Here is a 19,627-nt window from a genome sequence, read left to right as displayed (position 1 = left end):
TTCTGGTCATGATAGTTCACCCCTCACAGAGGTTTAGTTGCCATACATGTAGTGTTCCAAACTTTAGCTGACTGTATTGTCAGCCAGGGGCAAGAGATAGCAGATACCATAATCCTCCCTCCACCAACCCACCCTTATCCCCCCCTCCACTGTAATCATGAAAAGGGCTATTGACTCGCCGAAGAATTTATAAAAAGGCAACCACTTATGTCAGCCATAAGAAAGGCATTTCAGTTTGACAAATATATATTTCATCTCTTGTTTAGTAGAGGAATCAACAGCACATGGTGGCCCACAGTGAATCATGTTCTGTCATTTTAGGTCAGTAATATGATAAATTACTTGCTGAAATGAGGGGGAAATGAAGGTGATAGCTGGCTGAGCATTAGGCAGCATGGTCCAGGGACTGCTGGTTCTGCAGGCAAAGCTGAAAGTGTGAACTAAGTAACCCTCTTGGAAGTTCTGAAAGCTATTAATATTTCTGAATTTCCAGAAGGCCTCCAAGCATAGGTTAAAATACTAAAGGGATGTCTGGCTTTCCCCCCTTTAAGATACACTTTCCACTTCTTAATATATTTTCAAACATTGCATCATGCTTATCTGAGTAAGAAGGAAATTGATGTTGTGGATAGAAAAAGTGCATTGACCATGGTTGACCTTCGCTTCGTTCTAAACAGGACAACAGTCTGACACCTCTGTCCCTTTGGCCTCTTTTTTCAAGAATGTTGAAAACCAGCTTGGAGCTATCAAGCATTTCTTCATCTTCTATGACTGTGATTCTGTTATTCTTGCAGAGGGCCAGACAGGATGCAAAATTGTTCAGACACTGAGGCAATTCAAATGCTAGACGAATATAGTTTCTGGGTACACATACACATACAAAAGCAAACATCGATATTCTCGGTCACATTGGACTCAGCTGGACTGGTAAAGAAAAAGTGAATTATATGTGTTGTATATGCAATATAACATTGTGCCACCAGATGGTGATGTGCAGTCCTGTTTTTCTCTACCCGTTTTCCCTGTTTAAATTTACAATGTTTTAAACTGAAAAGCTTATTCGATGTGTCTAAATCCAACCACCATGACCCAATCAGGATTTATTCCAAGGATGCTCTCTTCATTCATTCATTCATTCATTCATTATTTGTTGTTCAGTTGTCATAGTCGTGTTCGGCTCTCCGTGACCCCATGAACCAGAGCATGCCTTGGAAACTCTCACTTTCTTCTCAAAGCTTCTCCTTTTTTATGTCCATGGAGTTTTCTTGGCAAAATACTGGAGTGGTTTGCCAGTTCCTTCTCTAGGTGGATCACATTTAGTCTAAACTCTCAGCTGTTTTGGGTGGCCCTGCACGGCATAGCTCATAGCTTCTATGAGTTATTCAAGCCCCTTCGCTACGACAGGGCAGTGATCCATGAAGGGGATTCATTATTTACCAAACACCTAAAAACCTAGGCTTCTAGGTTACAACAAACTGACAACAGAGAAATAAAACAGAAATCAAGTAATACATTATAATTACTGAATGAGGTAAAAAATAGAGCATCAGCACCCCCCCAAAAAAAACCCACATAAAATGTGCAGCTTTTTAATAACCCCCATGGGGGTAAAAATGAAGTAATTAAAAATGCTGTCAGAGCAGAGACTAAAATAATAACCCTAATGACCATCATTATTTCTTCTTCCTCTCCTCATCCTTCATAACTTAACCAGAGAGAGATAGAAATTGGAATGAGAAACGATCACAAGCAATATGTATATATGGTGAGGGGGAGGTCAGATTTAAATAGGCAATGAAAAAGCCAAAGCAAGCAAGCAAACAAACAAACAAAAACAACAACAGCGCACCTACAGAGCATGCCACTGGCCCAGCTAGAAAACCCAGAAATTACCAGACAACTTATAAGCACTGAGCGGAATGCAATCAGATTGATATGCCATACTGTATACATGGATTCAATAATGTTTAGTGAAGGGATTCCAAGCCAAGTAATTTATTGATGTGAGATGATTGAAGAAAGGCTGCCCTTGCAGTATGTGCCCTGTCCCCTTTGTGTGTGTCTGAGAGAGTCTACTGCAGTATGGCACAGTCTTTAATTACTGGATTCCATGCACTAGCGTTTAACAGAACTCTTGCCAGCTTTCAGCGCTGGGCAGTGAACAATGAACAAAGCAGCTGTCTAATCTGACTTCTTCTCCTTCTTTTTCCATTTGACAATGTGAGCTTCCTTCCCCCATTTTTTCAGGGATGTACCACCTCGCCCATGCCCCTCATGATGCAGTGTAGAGTTGCACGCATCACTATTGGATCTGCTGATTTCCAAAATATTTAATCTCACCACCTCCCACCCTTTAGCTTTGACTTAAAAAAAAAAAAAAACACAAAACCTCAGCACCCACTGCCTTTAGAAATGTGAGCAGCTTGTAAGAATGATCCATGCAGAAAAATGTCCCCGTTGCTGTTCTCCCCCCCCCCCCAACTCTGCCTGGTCAGTTCATTTCTCATTTCAGCAAGGAGACCCACAGATCCTAAGAGAGTTGCTGAGCTGTGTCTGTTAAAAGAAATGTGATGGCAGGTGCAAAATGATAAGGATTTGGACAAGCATGCAACACATTACGCAGCTGCAGCTGCCAACACTACCTTCAAGTCTATCAGTGAAGTACAACATGGACTACAGGAAAAAAAGATTCATAGAGTGAAGAAATTTGATTAAACAAGCAATGCAGACACTTTGGCCTGAAGAGAATAGGTATTAGCTGAGGAGATAAATAGAGATGATAAAAAATCAGAATGCCCATTAAAGGAAGAAAGAAGTCTGTAATCCATTGGGAGTAAGATGCTTTTCCAGAATGGAGGAGCTCTTTATGAATGAAAAATAATAATTTTATGGGGCAATTTGCTCAACTCTTTCCACTCACCACCCAGCCTAAATGGGACTAAACATGGCTTGGATTCTGCTGCAATCACGCCGTCCATATTGGAGCCGATGCAAGTGGTTTTTATCTGCCAAATGCTGAGCAAATTCATCACAGCAGGCAATGAGTTCCAAGACCTAGTGCACAGGATTAGATTATAAATTTCCCATTGCTGCTTGGAAAGGCTGTACTGGGCATCCTGACACAGATGAAATCGGGACAGCAAAGTCAGATTTCTCTGCTACCTACTCTATAATCACCATGCTCTGTGTTCCATAGGAATTGTCCCAAATGTTCTGCACTCTAGTCATCATCCAGAGATGTTTAACTAACACTCTGTTTGTAAATGCTAGGTGCTGAGAGGGAGAAATACAGATAATGCACTGGAGTAATTTAATTTATGTCCCCAATCCATGAGTTCTTCTGGGCCCTCAAGTGAAGAATCAATTGCTGGCAGGCGATACTCCCAGAGCCTTCTGGAAACATCCTTGATCAATTATACCTCAGGACAGATACTGTTTGCTGCTTCAGATCTATGTAAATGATTGCTACCCATCCTTTACCAAGGAATAATCTGGCCATGGAGAAACCATAGTTCAGTGGCGGACCCTATTTGTTGTGAACTTCCTTGAACCATTCCACATTGTTCAGGGGGGCCCACTGACACTCAGGAGAAGTTTTCCATCAGTGAAGGAGGGCAGCAAGTTAGAAGGAGAGAGAACACATTCCTTCCATGGTTAGTTAAAGGTAAAGGAGCCCCTGACCATTAGATCCAGTTGCGGATAACTCTAGGGTTGCAACGCTAATATCACTCTATAGGCCGAGGGAGCCGGTGTTTGTCCGCAGACAGCTTCCAGGTCATGTGGCCAGCATGACTAAGCCACTTCTGGCAAAACAAGGTGCCCCATGATATTCTTGTAAAGAAGCTGGTAAAATGCGGGCTTGACAATGCTGCCATTCAGTGGATTTGTAACTGGCTGGCTGACCGAACCCAAAGGTTGCGTTAACCCACCCTTGCGTTAAAGTGACTGGTGGGGTGCCACAGGGTTCTGTCTTGGACCCAGTCTTATTCTACATCTTTATCAATGACTTGGATGATGGGCTTGAGGGCATCCTGATCAAGTTTGCAGATGACACCAAATTAGGAGGGGTGGCTAGTACCCCAGAAGAAGGGTCACACTTCAAAATGACCTTAACAGATTAGAGAACTGGACCAAAGCAAACAAGATAATTTTAACAGGGAGAAATGTAAAGTACTACACTTGGGCAAAAAAAAAATATGAAAGGCACAAATACAGGATGGGTGACACCTGGCTTGAGAGCAGTACATGTGAAAAGGATCTAGGAGTCTTGGTAGACCATAAATTTGACATCAGTCAAAAGTGTGATGCAGCAGCTAAAAAAGCCAATGCAATTCTGGGCTGCACCAATAGGAGTATAGCATCTAGATCAAGGGAAGTAATATGACCACTGTATTCCACTCTGGTCAGACCTCACCTGGAATACTGTGTCCAGTTCTGGGCACCACAGTTCAAGAAGGCTACTGACAAGCTGGAACGTGTCCAGAGGAGGGCAACCAAAATGGTCAAAGGCCTGGAAACGATGTCTTATGAGGAATGGCTTAGGGAGTTGGGTATGTTTAGCCTGGAGAGGAGAAGGTTAAGGGGTGATATGATAGCCATGTTCAAATATATCAAAGGATGTCATATAGAGGAGGGAGAAAGGTTGTTTTCTGCTGCTCCAGAGAAGCGGACACGGAGCAATGGATTCAAACTACAAGAAAGAAGATTCCACCTAAACATTAGGAAGAACTTCCTGACAGTAAGAGCTGTTTGACAGTGGAATTTGCTGCCAAGGAGTGTGGTGGAGTCTCCTTCTTTGGATGTCTTTAAGCAGAGGTTTGACAGCCATCTGTCAGGAATGCTTTGATGGTGTTTCCTGCTTGGCAGGGGGTTGGACTGGATGGCCCTTGTGGTCTCTTCCAACTCTATGATTCTATGAAAACCAGAGCAGTGCACAGAAATGCCATTTACCTTCCTGCTGGAGCGGTACCTATTTATCTACTTGCACTTTGATGTGCTTTTGAACTGCTAGGTGGGCAGGACCTGGGACTGAACAACGGGAGCTCACCCCATCGTGGGGATTTGAACCGCTGATCTTCTGATTGGCAAGCCCTAGATTCTGTGGTTTAGACCACAGCACCACCCGCGTCCCGCTTCCATGATTAGTTAGTTAATAGTTATTCTTTAGGGTGTGATAAAACAGTTTGTTGTTTTAGCTTTTATGAACGTATTAAAGATTAAAATTAACTTATTTCAGGATCCATCCAAGCACTGTTTTGTTGGCTGTGTCGCAACTTACAGGAAATACTGAATATACTGAACATAGTTCTATGAGTGCTTAAAAGCTTTAAGTCACTTGAAATGTAGGTTTAAGATTTTTGCTTTCCACCGGTATAATTGTCACACCATCACTCCTGCTCAGGGCGAGAACGCACTCTCCATTCATTTATAATATCCTGGGAAACTAAGGCTTTAAAAAGAAAATCCATACTATTTTTTTCATGGTTCTTTTCAATGCAAGTAATTTTAGCAGAGGAGCTAATATAAAATGTCCTATTACAGCCCTGTATACTAGAATCTGCTTAATTGGCACACCCTAGTGGAAAAAGAATGTGCCAATTAAATGATCATCCCAATTATCAGAGACTCACGGGAATACATTGTTCTGGAAAGGTTTATAATCGCTTTCATTTTATGGATTGCCTTAAAACGAGGCAACGGTATCAAGCTTCACATCTTAATTATCCAACCTGAGTGATATTTCTACATTGATTTAATAGACATACAGGCAGTTTGCCTCTTCCATGACAAAATAGGAAACAGTTCCCCAGACAATCTATCAACTCTCATATTTGAGACAAGAGCAGAGTTTGTTCAATATGAGGTCCTATACCGAGTTGGACGTAGGGCAAGGAAAGCAGTTAATGTACTATGATCTATTCAGGCATGTCACATATTACTTTTATATATTAGAAATCATTTTAGAGTGATGTAACACATACATGTGCAGACACATACATAATAACATGTTGCATTACATAGGTTACACCCGCAGGTAAACACGTATGTGGACAGACTGATGCAGCTAAATAATTTTAGTTGATGGACATAGTTTTTCAGGGTTCCCCCCTCAGCCTTTAGACAAGGTGCATTATTTCAATTGTGAAAAGCACATGAACATTTTCCTCTCAAGAGCCAGTGTGGTGTAGTGGTTAAGAGTGGTGGGCTCGTAATCTGGTGAACCGGGTTCGCGTCTCCGCTCCTCCACATGCAGCTGCTGGGTGACCTTGGGCTAGTCACACTTCTCTGAAGTCTCTCAGCCCCACTCACCCTACAGAGTGTTTGTTGTGGGGGAGGAAGGGAAAGGAGAATGTTAGCCACTTTGAGACTCCTTCGGGTAGTGATAAAGCGGGATATCAAATCCAAACTCCTCCTCCTCCTCCTCCTCCTCCTCCTCCTCTTCTTCTTCTTCTTCTTCTTCTTCTTCTTCTTCTTCTTCTCTCCTCCCACCCAATAAATACTTTACAAGTGCTACATAAGCACATTACTGATTACCTCTTCAAGTCAACAGCAAAACAGTGTGGCAACCCTGATCATATATATTTTAAGATAAAAAGTTAAAGTAAGCATCTGTAACCATATGGTAGCATGGATCATGGTACAGTGGTGCCCTGCTAGACGAATGCCTCGCTAGACGAAAAACTCGCTAGACGAAGGCATTCATCTAGCGGGAGGCTGCCCCGCAAGACGAAAAAGTCTATGGGGCTGCCTCGCAAGACAATTTTTTTTTTCGTCTAGCGGAAACTGCGGTTACATTGCCGCTTTGCTAGATGAAAAACCTGCTAGATGAAAATACTCGCAGAATGAATTATTTTTGTCTAGCGGGGCACCACTGTATTCCTTGTGTGGTGTTGAATTGCAATTACGCAACCTATGGAAAGACCCTCTCTACATGCTTAGAGACAATTATCTTATTATTACATCACATATCAATGTTAAAGGTGAACATTCCTCTTTACCACCTCCCTTTATTTCCTCACCACTGCACTCCTGATTTATTAGAGGGGGCGGGGAATACAACAAAACAGCCTAGCAACCTGATAATATATTTGTAAATAAAATCTAAAATGAGCACATATATTGGTTTCCTCAAGGATAATACATTGTTTGTGTGGTACTGAATTGCCCTAAGGCAAAGCAAACATTTCCTGCCCCCTTTCCCATGCTTTGACTGCTGTACTTGATGCCTTGCAGGGGGAAAACAAATGAACAGGTTGCCAACTATGATAAAAGAACGAAAAATACTCATGAGCACATGCAGGTTCACCTATTAAGCTCACTTAATTCATCACTTGAATATGAAATGAGTCACCATCACACACAGAGGGGGTATCTCCCTTTCCTAATCCCACCAACAAATTAAAAGAAAAGCAAGACGAGAAAAGGGAAGATTTTGAAGCATTATTGCACCACTCCCTTCTCACAAGGTCCATCCCTGCTCTTCAGGTGGCTGTGAGAAAATTGGAAGTGTGAACAGGGGTGGGGGAGTAAGTCAGATACATACTGGGTGTGGGGTGGGGGCTACAGGAAGCCTACAGTGACTTCCTGTAATAAATAAGATTGTGATGCTCAAACATGTGAATATTTCCCCCCTTTTTTCTCAACAATGGGAAGCTATAGTCTGTATCAGTAGTTCACATATCTTTTTCCTTACACGAGGGGATAATTTTGACTTCTCTCTCTTTTTCTCAGTTATGGATTTAGGGCAGACAAAAGCAAGCACTTATCCATACAGTGTGTTATGGATTTGTGGAATTTTCTGCCACAAGCTGGCTATTGACTTAGCCTATATTCCTAACCCCCTTTACCTGGGAGTAACCATATATATATATATATATATATATATATATATATATATATATATACCACCCTTCCTCCCAAAAGAACCCAAGGCAGTAAACACATCTGCAATAAAAAAATCAACTAAAAATAAAATTTAAAACATTTTTAAAACACCTAAAACAGCTAAAAAAACAATATTATATCTACAAACAATTTAAGAATAAATGCAGAAGGTTTTCACCAGGTGGCGAAAGGAGTACTGTCGTGGTACTTGCGCCTAATGTCAATAGGCAAGGAGTTTCAAAACACAGGTGCTGCTGCACTAAATGAATGACTTTTTTTGAATTGCAGAATGGATATTGCATGGCACTGGTAGAAGTGCAAGTTCTGCAGATTGAAGAGATCAAGTTGGAAAGTATGGGGGCAGGTGATCTCTTAATGCAACGAGACTTATTTCTACCATTTGATCATAGATTCATAGAGCTGGAAGGGGCATGGTGAGGGCTGTGCTGTGAGAAAGGTTTTTAAAATCAAATAGTTAAGTGAAATAGGTCATTTAATGGCTACTAGTCATTATAGCTGCCGAGAACCTCCAGGTTTAAAGGCATTAGCAGCTGATGAGGGAGGGCTGTTTCTTTCATTTGAAAACTTCCTGGAAACATTTGTCTTCATCCTGGTAGATAGGACAAGAAGGACCTACCGGTATGTACTGATGAGTTTCTGAGGTAAAATTCTTACTAAGGGTGTTTGAGGAATTTGTGGGTACTGATGTAACTTAAACTGACCCAGGCCTTCAACAATAACAGGAGGATTGGAGCATAATTATTCATTAGATTTTGCAGTTATCCAAAATTTGTGGATCAGTTCTCAACTAAAAAAAAATGCACTGAGCTGCATATTAAAAATATGTACTTCAATATCAAATGTGTTCCAGAAATGTGTATTTTGTGAAAGAGAAAATATGTTCTCTCTCACACACATTTTCAAGCAATTTCCTCTCTCTTTTGGAATTCAGATCAATAGGGCATCTGATTTAGGGAATATATTTATGAATGAATTCATGTGAAATTGGCATGGTCTGGAAACAGACTAATCCATCCATCCCCAACTCTGACTTGCAGTTGCCCCACGATATCATATTGGAAACAGGCTGCTTTTCACGAGCCTTTGAGTACCATGATACCTGTTACTTAATTGCTTGCTGATTATCTTGTTCACTATTTCAGAATTTGGAAGGAGAGAGGTATCTTGTAGTACAAATGTTGTGGTCTAGAGACAGACCCGGATTCTGATTTTTGCTCACCTATTTGCTTGCCAGGTAGCCTTTGGGCAAATCACTTCCTTTCTGCCTCATTTCCCTCTATTTCAAATGGGAATAATTAATGGCTACCCTCAAGGAGTCATTAGGAGGATAAATGAGATAAAGAAACATTCCAGGAGATCAAAAGGACAATAATTTAATATTTTACATTTCCTGTCTCCCCTCTGGGGTAAGGGGCAGGGACAGAGAGCAAAAAGGGGAAATAGGCAAAAGGAAATGAAGATGCCATTGCTTCTTTCAATAGGATCCGCTCTATTTTTCAGTTTACTATGCAGAGAAATGAGACTGCCTTGCCTCTGTTATCTTTCCTGAATACTGTACTGGTTTGATCTCCATCTTTCAAGAGAAAGTTCAGTTAAAAACTCTGTGTCAAGCTAACCCAAGAATGAACTGCCTTGACTCTCTGTTCATAGGACCTGCGTGCAACTTTTCTTTTCAACGTGGGACAACATGCTCTTTTAATCTATCTCTCTCTCCCCCCCTCCACTTTTTTTTAAAAAATAATCTTCCTGAAGAGCTACCTCTAGCTCCTATTTGTAATATTATCTCCACACAACCTCTGCTGGAATGCAGTATGGTATCTGTTAAATACAGTCCCTGAAATTTTCATTTCCCTTTTCTCTCCAGGTATCAGAATCTAGTTAAGTAGTCTATTACAAGAGTTTTGCTCTCATGGTAAGTTTCATGGCTTTCATGACTCTGAAGAGGGAAATGGTTTTGAGTGTGGTGAATGGAGGAATTAGATGAGCAACTCCTATTATTGTTAATAGGAATCATGGCACCGTATCCCACACTGAAAATCTATCCTTTGATGTCTAGGTCATGCTTCAAGGCATGACTAGGCTCTAAAATGTTATAATTGACAGGAGAAATGGAAAAGAGCAGATTGATGACTTCTTAAATCCAAGAGACGGTGCTTTTGATTGACTTCCTAAGAGCAGGCAAGCTGCCGAAAGGGAGAGACAATTAGATGCCGAGTGGGGACAATCTTATAAAGGTATTGAAAATATCAGATTTCTAGGTAAATGAGTGGGGGGGGGGTCCACTACAAATGTTTCCTTCAAATATTTTCACACTATGTAGATGAACCATCTACCCACGTTTTTTGTTTTGTTTTAAAAAGCTGTTGATTACTCCTTTCCAAGGAAGCCTCTGTTAAAATGGGACAGGTAAAAGTCATCAATGATGTGCCAAAGGCTTTCATCTTTAATAAGATTTCAACTTTCTGGGCGGGGGCTTTCTCTTCTAACAGGAATGCCACCTGCTTGCTGAAGTTCTGTGTACATCAGACTTTTCCAAGCCATATCACAAATGCTGCTTAATAATAATCACAAATGCTGCTTTGTGCATAGACAAACACACTGAAAGAGAGACTTCAAACCCGAATTTGCAGTGTAAATGCATTCCCTTTGGACCCAATCCTAGTGAAGCCAAAGGCCATATTTCCATTGATTTTTTTTCAATGGCACAGGACTGCATTTCTGAACAAATATATTCCAAATTGGGTGCAATTCACTTTCCATTTTAATGAAATTGTCTTCAGCTACAGTCAAGATGAATAATTATGCAATCACTGATCACTATTTGATAAATAATACCAGAGGTATGTGTTGGAGTGAAATTGGGCCACAGCCTAAAAACATATGAACAGCCCTCCTATACCAGAGCAACTATCCAGTCCAGCATCCTGTTCAGTGACCAATGAGATATCCATGTGAAGCTCCGAAGTAGGAGCTACAAGACTTTTCTTCTCATGCTTCCCTAAGGCAAACTAGTGGTAGTACAAGCATCATGTTTCATAGCTATTGGTGGCTTTATCCTTGTTGAGTTTGTCTAATCCCCTTTTAAAGTCATTTAAGTTGGTGGCCATCACTACATCTTATGCTAGTGAATTATGTAGTTTAGCAATGCAGTCCTGGATATGTCACTATTCAGCATCATTGGGGAATTAAACACAGCTTAATTGAGGATAACCAAAACCAAAAGAGTAAAGGCTGACAGATATTCTAAGCTATGGTTTACAGACGTCCCCTGATTTACAAATCTGTCCCCAGACAAAATCCATCCCTGGAATGTCCCCGGTTTTCATTTAATGTCCCCGGATTTATATTTTAAGTGTTGTAGATTTATTAGTAGCGAATGAATGTGATGGGTGTGATGGGTTCAACGGCACAAGACGTATTATATGGGGACTTCCAGTGAGGCAAAATGGTGGATGCCACAGCAGTGAGCAGCTCCTGAAGCCAGCCAGAGCCAACTGTGCTACCAGGCTGGCTCCGGGCTGCTGCGACTGCTCCTGCTGCTGCCACTGTTGAGGAGGAACCGGTGACACCCAGCATGTCAACTGGGGGAACTGGTGACCCCCCGTGACCCAAATCAAGCTGGGAGCGAGAGCGCCTGGCCACCCGGGCGCCTGGCCTGTGGCGCTCCGGGGCCAGGAAAACCCCAGAGCCGACACAGGGAGAAGGCGAGAGGAGAAGGAGAAGGAAGAGAGAGAAAGAGGAAGGAGAAAAAGAGGGGAGCCACGACCTTGCCGTGCCGCCACCGCCGCCATGGAGGAGAGGTAGGAGAGCACTGGGAGGGCAAGGACACATAGCCGAGCCTACTCCATGGTGGTTAGCGCTCCAAGAGAGCAGGCCGGGGCCCAGAGGAAGGCCACGTGGTGGCAAAGGAGACCACAGAAGAGAAGATATTACTTCTTCTTTTAATAACTTTTTTTTAAAAAAACACTCTTTTCCCCTTCTCTTTTTTTAAAAAGTGTGCCTGGATTCTTTTAAAAAAATCTGGTAATCTTATTCTAAAGCATACTGTTGGACCACAAGTCCAATCAGCTCCAGTCAGAACAGTTACCGTATATACGCGAGTATAAGCCGACGCAGATATAAGCCGAGGCACCTAATTTGACCACAAAAAACTGGGAAAACTTATTGACTTGCGCATAAGCCGAGGGTGGGAAATGCAGCAACTACTGGTAAATTTCAAAAATAAAAATAAATAAAATTACATTAATTGAGACATCAGTAGATTAAATGTTTTTGAATATTTATTTCAAAGAAAAACAGGGGCAAGGAGTTCCATAGGCTTGACTCTGCACCACAGGAATAAGCGCTTTCTTTTATTTGCCCCCTCCCCTCTTCCAACAGTTAGGCTTTCCTTTTTATTTCTTTGGTGTATTTTATGTCCAATATTTCCATCCCCCTACAACCTCTATCAATAAATGGGACTGATTCCTGAGTGTGAGGGGGTTTATTTTCAGGCCCTTTTCTTCCCTCCCCAAAGAACCCTCCCTTCCCAAACAGCCAAGCTGTGAATGGATCCAAAGGAAGATAAGAGTTGCAGAGCTCCTGTAACCTTGCCTCCTCCTGGGCTTTGCAGAGAGGAGGGGGGCAAGAGCCTCTGTTCCTTGACTTGGGGGTCCTCCCTGCACCCTCCCCTTCATCCCAGGGACCCCCCTCTTCTCCCCAATGGACCCTTTGCAAGATGAGCAGAGACTCACTGGATTCAGGAGGCGCCAGGGATGAAGCACATGCAGAAGAGAGAGACAAAGGCCCCCTCCTCCTTTTGTAGGTGGGCTTGGTATTTCCTGACCTCTCTAGGAATCCCACTCAATCCTTTTTAACCCTTGGCAAGCCAGTGCCCCCTGCTTCTCTGATCCTGTCCTGTGCCTTTTGCAGGAAAGAGCTTCTCTCCACTTCTCTCCCCCCCCAACTGACAGAGGGGGAAGCATTGTGCAGTGCTTCTCCGATCCTCCATTCTGTGCCTTTCTGCTGCTGAGTGGAGGCAGAGGCGTCTTTACCCTTCCAGCTTGTGTCTGGAGGCGCTAGGACCTCGCAGACAGCTGCAAACGCACGGGATGGAATTGTGCGAGATCGGAGAAGAGCGTCTCAGATCTCCATCCTGCGCATTTCCTGGTGGGGTGGGGGGGGGAGGGAAGCGGAGAGAAACTCTTTCTCTCCGCTTTTCCTACCCAACCACCTCGCAGACAGCTGCAAACGCACAGGACAGGATCGGAGAAGACGCGTCTCAGATCTCCATCCTGCGCATTTCCTGGTGGGGTGGGGGGGAGGGAAGCGGAGAGAAACTCTTTCTCTCCGCTTTTCCTTCCCAACCACCTCGCAGACAGCTGCAAACGCACAGGACGGGATCGGAGAAGATGCCCCCGTCCTGCACATTTCCCGGTGGGGTGGGGGGAGGAAGAGGAAAGCGGAGAGAAGCTCTTTCTCTCTGCTTTTCCTTCCCCACCGCCCACCTCACTTGCGCATAAGCCGAGGGCGACTTTTTCAGCCCAAAAAATGGGCTGAAAAAGTCGGCTTATGCGCAAGTATATACGGTACCGGTAATGGCCAGGGACATGAGAATTGTAACCCAAAACATTAGGGTGGGACCAAATTAGATAATACAGAGGCTGTCCTCTGGGTGGCGTCTCAACCTGAAATATGGAAGGTGGCCACAGGGGCGAGGTTGTAGAATTCTGTGGAATGATCTTTCTAGGAAGACACACCCAGTGCAACATTATTGCTTCTTAGGTGCCAGGCAAAAAACTTTTTTATTTTCCCTGACCTGTTAACTTCATTTTAACCTCATTATGTTCTTATGATGAAAACTTTCAGTTCCATGAAGGAAGGAAGATCAGGCTGGAAATGCAAAATAATAAATAAAACAAATGAATGCCAATTCACGTTCATGTCATTATGTACAGTCATAGCTCACGGTTTTAAATAAAAGTATTGATTGGTTAAATTATGTTTTCTGATTATGTTGTGTTAAGGTTTATTTCATTTTTCAGGGGCATTCAATGTCTCTTGAGCAGTGGTTTTTCTGGTCTGCAGTTATGTCTACAATTTATGTTAGCATTGCTTGTTCTTGCCATGTTGAGGACTACAAGTGATTTATTTGGATTTGCAATACAACACAAAATATATCTAACTCAGAAATCCTCCCTGCTTGTCTTTATAATTCATCCACCTACTCAGCCAGTAGTAGACAATGCTTTAACTATTTGATTAATGGAAAGAAAAAAAGAAAGTTCTATTTTAATCAGACCATATATTTGGACTTTCTCTTGCAATACTTTCTTTTCTTTCTTTTCTATGTATGCTGTGCTCTGTAGATATTTGTATTATATTCTTATATATTTATTTATACCCTTCCTTTTACCCTGATATAAAAACAAGAATTGCTTTTTAAAAACATAGAAAAAACAATTATTTATTAACAATTAAACATTAACAGAATTAAAACTATATCTATATAGAAATTCACACTAAATTGTTGATGAATTTTCATGAGGACTTTAAAAATAAATAAAACTGATATGTAAATACCAAGTACTGTAAATGGGAAAAATTAGAACCTGAGAACAACCAAAGTTGACATAGTTGCCCATCCCTACGCACTGGTGATCTTTCTTCCTAATATATTTATGCCTAACCCAACGATAACCAACATGCTACCTTCCAGATGTTATTGGACTAAAGTTCCCATCAGACTCACCCAGCAAGGTCAGAGCAGCGGTGTGGGTTGCACCATTCACCTGACTTCCCTCTGGCAGCATCACTGCTGCATAGTGGTACAGAGGGAGGTTGGTGGTGGTACAGTGGTGCCAAGCTTGGTGTGGTGCCCAGAGCTCATAGCTGCTTGGCTCCCCACCTCCATTTTGGTATGCAGCAGGGAGGTCGGGTGCATAGTAGTCCAAAAGCTTCTGGAGAAAATCACATTGGCTACCCCTAGCCTATTTAGTATATTAGATCAAATTCCTCCCTCCTCCTTAAGACAACAAGTTAATTTTACAGGGGATTATAAAAAAATCTATTTTTAAAAAACAACAACAACCCGGTGACGTTCCTAGTGCTTGCTGTATCCATAGCATGCAGGAAGTTGCTCTGTTTTTAGGCTAAAGGAAGTGTGGGCCGATTAGCTAATAAGCTACACTCCAGCACCTACGTAATGTTTGGAATAGAATATTTATGTAATAAGTGTTCCAGAAAGACCAGCCTGCTGTACATCATCATCACTATAAATTATTGAAAATCTCAGCAACATTTCCCCCCCCCATTGATAAACAAGCTTAGACTCTGAATATTAAGATGAATTCCAGATCCAGCTTATTTGTTTCCCACTTTGGCATGTTTTGTTCTTTTGTGCTCTGAGAAATGTCAGCATCTATTTGAACGCCACCCTATTCATTTGTTTATGGGGATTAATCTGTACCCTGTCTATTCAAAGGCGCAGGCTATGCGGACCAAATCTACCTCTCATTCTCATGACTGTACACAAGAATGAATCATTTGCTTTAGATGAAATCAGTCATTTCCCCTCCCCTCCCCACCGGCTTAATATACATGGGGATTTGGCCCTTTCTTTGTTTATAGGGTGTGCTTCTACCATTGATTTAAATCACCTGAGACTGAAATAATTAGTTTACCATTTAGTATAGTGTTTTTTCAGTAAGCTTAGTAGCAGGGCACCTTACGAGTTATTTATGGGCACAATGGGCACCCCATCGGCAAACCCTGTTTTAATTTATCCCATCCCCTCCAACATTTCTCCGATGAAAATAGGGATGCCCTATTCAACAACAACAACAACAACAACAACAACAACAACAACAACAACAACAACAACACATTATTAATACTATTCCCATTTGACCGAGTTGCCCTAGCCACTCTGGGCAGCTTCCAACATATATAAAAACATTAAACTTTTTTTAAAAAAAACTTCCCTATACAGGACTGCCTTCATATGTCTTCTAAATATTGTATAGTTACTTATCTCCTTGGCTCAGGGGTTGCATAACTCCATACCCTCCAACATTTCTTTGATGAAAATAGGGAAGGAAAAGCAGGATGTTCTGCGATCAAATCAGAAACCGGGGTGGCTTCTGTAAATCTGAGACTTTCCCTGGAGTGTTTGCTATCCTAGTCATCAAATCAGTTTTTAGTTTCCAAAGCCCCTTAGACCCCAAAACATGGGCAGTTCACAGGAGGCTCCAACTGACTGACTTCTCGGATGACCCTGCCCAATGCAAAAATACACAAAGCATGTATTGCCCCTAAAACAGGAGGTCACGATGTCCTCCCCTTTTATAGCCTGAGAATTTCTTTCCAGTCTGCCGCCTGTCTCAGTAAACGTGGCAAAACCACCTACCAGTCCAGGAAAGGGTCAAGCACGATGGAGAATCTTGTCATACCACTTTCCACAGCAGACCTACCCTTGTCATCCCACATTGCAATGCCAGACCCTAACATTTCCTACCTGAGAACAGGAGCTGCCCTTTTTTGATTGATGCAATTGAGAAACCTTTACACATAATGAAAAGGTGCTCATTTTTGAGGAATTAAAATTAGGTGCCTGGAACTTTCTGGCTCCTGCTGTTTTTAATTTTTACATGCAGCATTGCTTCTTGCTTCTGTCAGGAATCGGAAATAGAGTTCTGATACACCCAGAAATAGGCCATTCTGTAGTTATTTCTAGCCTAAAAAGTAAGATGTGCTTAAAATCTTGCAAGAAAGCTTCCTTGAAAGTATAAGCTCAAAGACAATTTTTAATATTTAACTTTTGGCTTTTTATTTTTTAAACTGCATATTTTAAGATGAATGGGTTGCTTCCTTTCTATCCCTGCTGGTAACTTGAAATATAAGACCTGCCTTTTCAAAAGAACCAGTAAATAATGCAGCTACGTACTTTCAGACATCATTGTAGCTGCATATTGTGGAAGACCGTTGTATTATGAGATAGTGTGGTGTCATTAAAAAAAATGTAAAGAGGTTGGTGACTATATATTATAGCTGCTATTTCATTGCAGCCTGACATGGTGGCAACTTGGTGGTTGCTGCTGCAGCTATTAAGCTCCAACATTTCAGGAATGCCAAAACAGGGAATTTGTCCCTGTGTTTGATATTGGAGTATATTGGCCTTTCCAGCTTTCCCTAGCAGGAGTCTGAGTCAACATTTGGAAACAGTGCTTTCAGTTTCAGTTTGGCATTGCCAGCAGTAGTCTGCTGCTTCGCTTATTCTCTAGAAGCCGTTGTTGTTGAGTATCGAGGACCTCAAGCCACCCCCCCAAAGACTTGACACAGGAGACATAATTTTTGTTTGGGTTTTTGGCAATAATTTAGGCCACAACTTTATTTAAATACAAATTCGGTGAGTGGTTGCGTAGGCATTGGTTCAGACTACTGTCCTACCAGCGATTGGGAGAATGCCTCTGAGGAGAGTTAAGGAGCGGGGGGCGTACACACTACCCTCTCCCCATGGTCCCGGGGACTCGGCCACGGCCCTAACCCCTACCGGGGCTCGGACAAAGCATAAGAGTCGCCGGATTCCTTTAACGGAATTCCCAGTATCATCATGAATCTGGTTGGGTACCGCCCAAACCAGCAATCCACACAGGAACCAATGCCTAACCGCCAACCTTACAAGTTGTGACAAGTTGCTACTGCAGTAGGCAAAACCAAATGGCAACAGCCAATCAGCCAGGTGAACAAATTCCTACTGGGCCTCTGCCCCAAAAACAGATGACCCCATGACAGGCAGTTGCAAGGTCAAGCGCAGAGGCCTAAGAAAAAAGAGGGGGGGCGGGATGGGTGATCAGAAGCCGAATCCAAGAGAAGGATCACCCTGCGTGCAGAGGAATATAAAGGATGCTAAGCTGTCCATCACAAATTGCAACATGTAATTTTGCCCAGTAACTCCTCTCTGCCCTATAGCTGCTAAGGCCGGCTACTGGCCCCACCCCCACAGGAAGGGATGAGTCTTGCCAGGTCCCGATTGCAACACGTGCTCTTACTCATGGTAGAATCCGATTTGTTAGTACTACTGCTAAATATGCATATCTACCATTAAAATACAATGTATAAAAATAAAAAGCATTCATACAATTATGAAAAGCCCATAGACAGATAGCTGTCAACCTTTCCCTTTTTTGTGAGAAATTCCCTTATTATAGCATTGGGAAACAACAGGGAGGGTTGACAGCTATGTATACAGCAGTGGGGAACAGCAGGGAGGGTTGACATCTATGCGGATAGACATGGTGCTGGGTAAGTCTCCCTTGGAAGGATATTGTTCCATAGCCAAGCTGCTGCTCTTGGAGAAGCCCTCTCTTTGAAACCTCCACCTCACTCAAGAGTTTGTGTTATTTATGCACTCTGTGTGACCTTCTCTTCATGACCAATAGGAAAATGTAGAGGTTGCATAACCTCTATTACATAACCAATAGGTAAAGGTAGAGGTTAAGTCCAGTCAAATTTGACTATGGGGTGCAGCACTCATCTTTGCTTTCAGGCTGAGGAAGCTGGCATTTGTCCGCAAACAACTTTGTCGGGTCAGATGCCTCTGGAAAACCCAGAAATAGGATTTGAAGGTAATAAACATCCACAGCTGCTGTTCCTCCTAATTATTATTAAGTGACATACTCTGGATATGGAGATTCCTTATAGCATTTATTCCTTCTATTTCTGAAGTTCTGGGAGGAATGTGGATATTTATGTAGCCAAAAGAAGGAGGTATTAGCAGGCTTTAGAGAACCCAAAACTCTGCAGATATATTAAACATATATATTTTGATATTGAACATTTGGGGGTGGGGCTATGTTGTTGTTCAGTCGTGTCCGACTCTTCGTGACCCCATGGACCAGAGCACGCCAGGCATCCCTATCCTCCACTGCCTCCTGCAGTTTGGCCAAACTCATGCTAGTCGCTTCGAGAACACTGTCCAGCCATCTCATCCTCTGTCGTCCCCTTCTCCTTGTGCCCTCCTTCTTTCCCAACACCTGGGTCTTTTCTAGGGAGTCTTCTCTTCTCATGAGGTGGCCAAAGTACTGGAGCCTCAGCTTCAGGATCTGTCCTTCTAGTGAGCACTCAGGGCTTATTTCTTTAAGAATTGATAGGTTTGATGTACATCATCTACATGTCTGTTTTTAGTAAAATATTGCCTGGTGGGAAAGATCAGTTGAAATCTCTCCCACCCATACAACCCCCTTCACCCAAGAAGCTATTAAAATATATGTACAATGCTGGAAAGAGTTCACAAAGATCTGGTTTTGATGAAAGAGAGCAAGGAAATTTTAAATTATGTTTTCTGACGATAAATGGCTATATAATTATTAAGAAGCAGGTTCTGGAAAGGTGGTTTCTATTGTGATGAAAGCGGCTGACATCCTGAATTCCATTCACATACGCCTAATCTTTTCAGACTGCACCTGCATTATCTTCAAAGATGACTCTGTGTTTAGGGGAACTGAGAGCTTCAGGTAAAAAGCCTTAGTTTGGCAGAAAATTCAGTATGAGGCACTTTGGATTGCTTCCCAGATCTGCTGTATCTCTTTCATGCTATACAGTGACATCAGCATTTTATACTTCAATATTTATTCTAAGGAGAAAATAATTCTCAAAGCAAGGTAAACAATGATTTCATTAAATTGGCAACTTGGTGGATGGAGACAAATAAACAGTCCCTGTGTACACTACATAATGGCCTGAA

This window comes from Lacerta agilis, chromosome 3 (genome assembly GCF_009819535.1).
Source record: "Lacerta agilis isolate rLacAgi1 chromosome 3, rLacAgi1.pri, whole genome shotgun sequence".
Classification (NCBI taxonomy): Eukaryota; Metazoa; Chordata; class Lepidosauria; order Squamata; family Lacertidae; genus Lacerta; species Lacerta agilis.
This window is presented reverse-complemented; position numbering follows the sequence as displayed.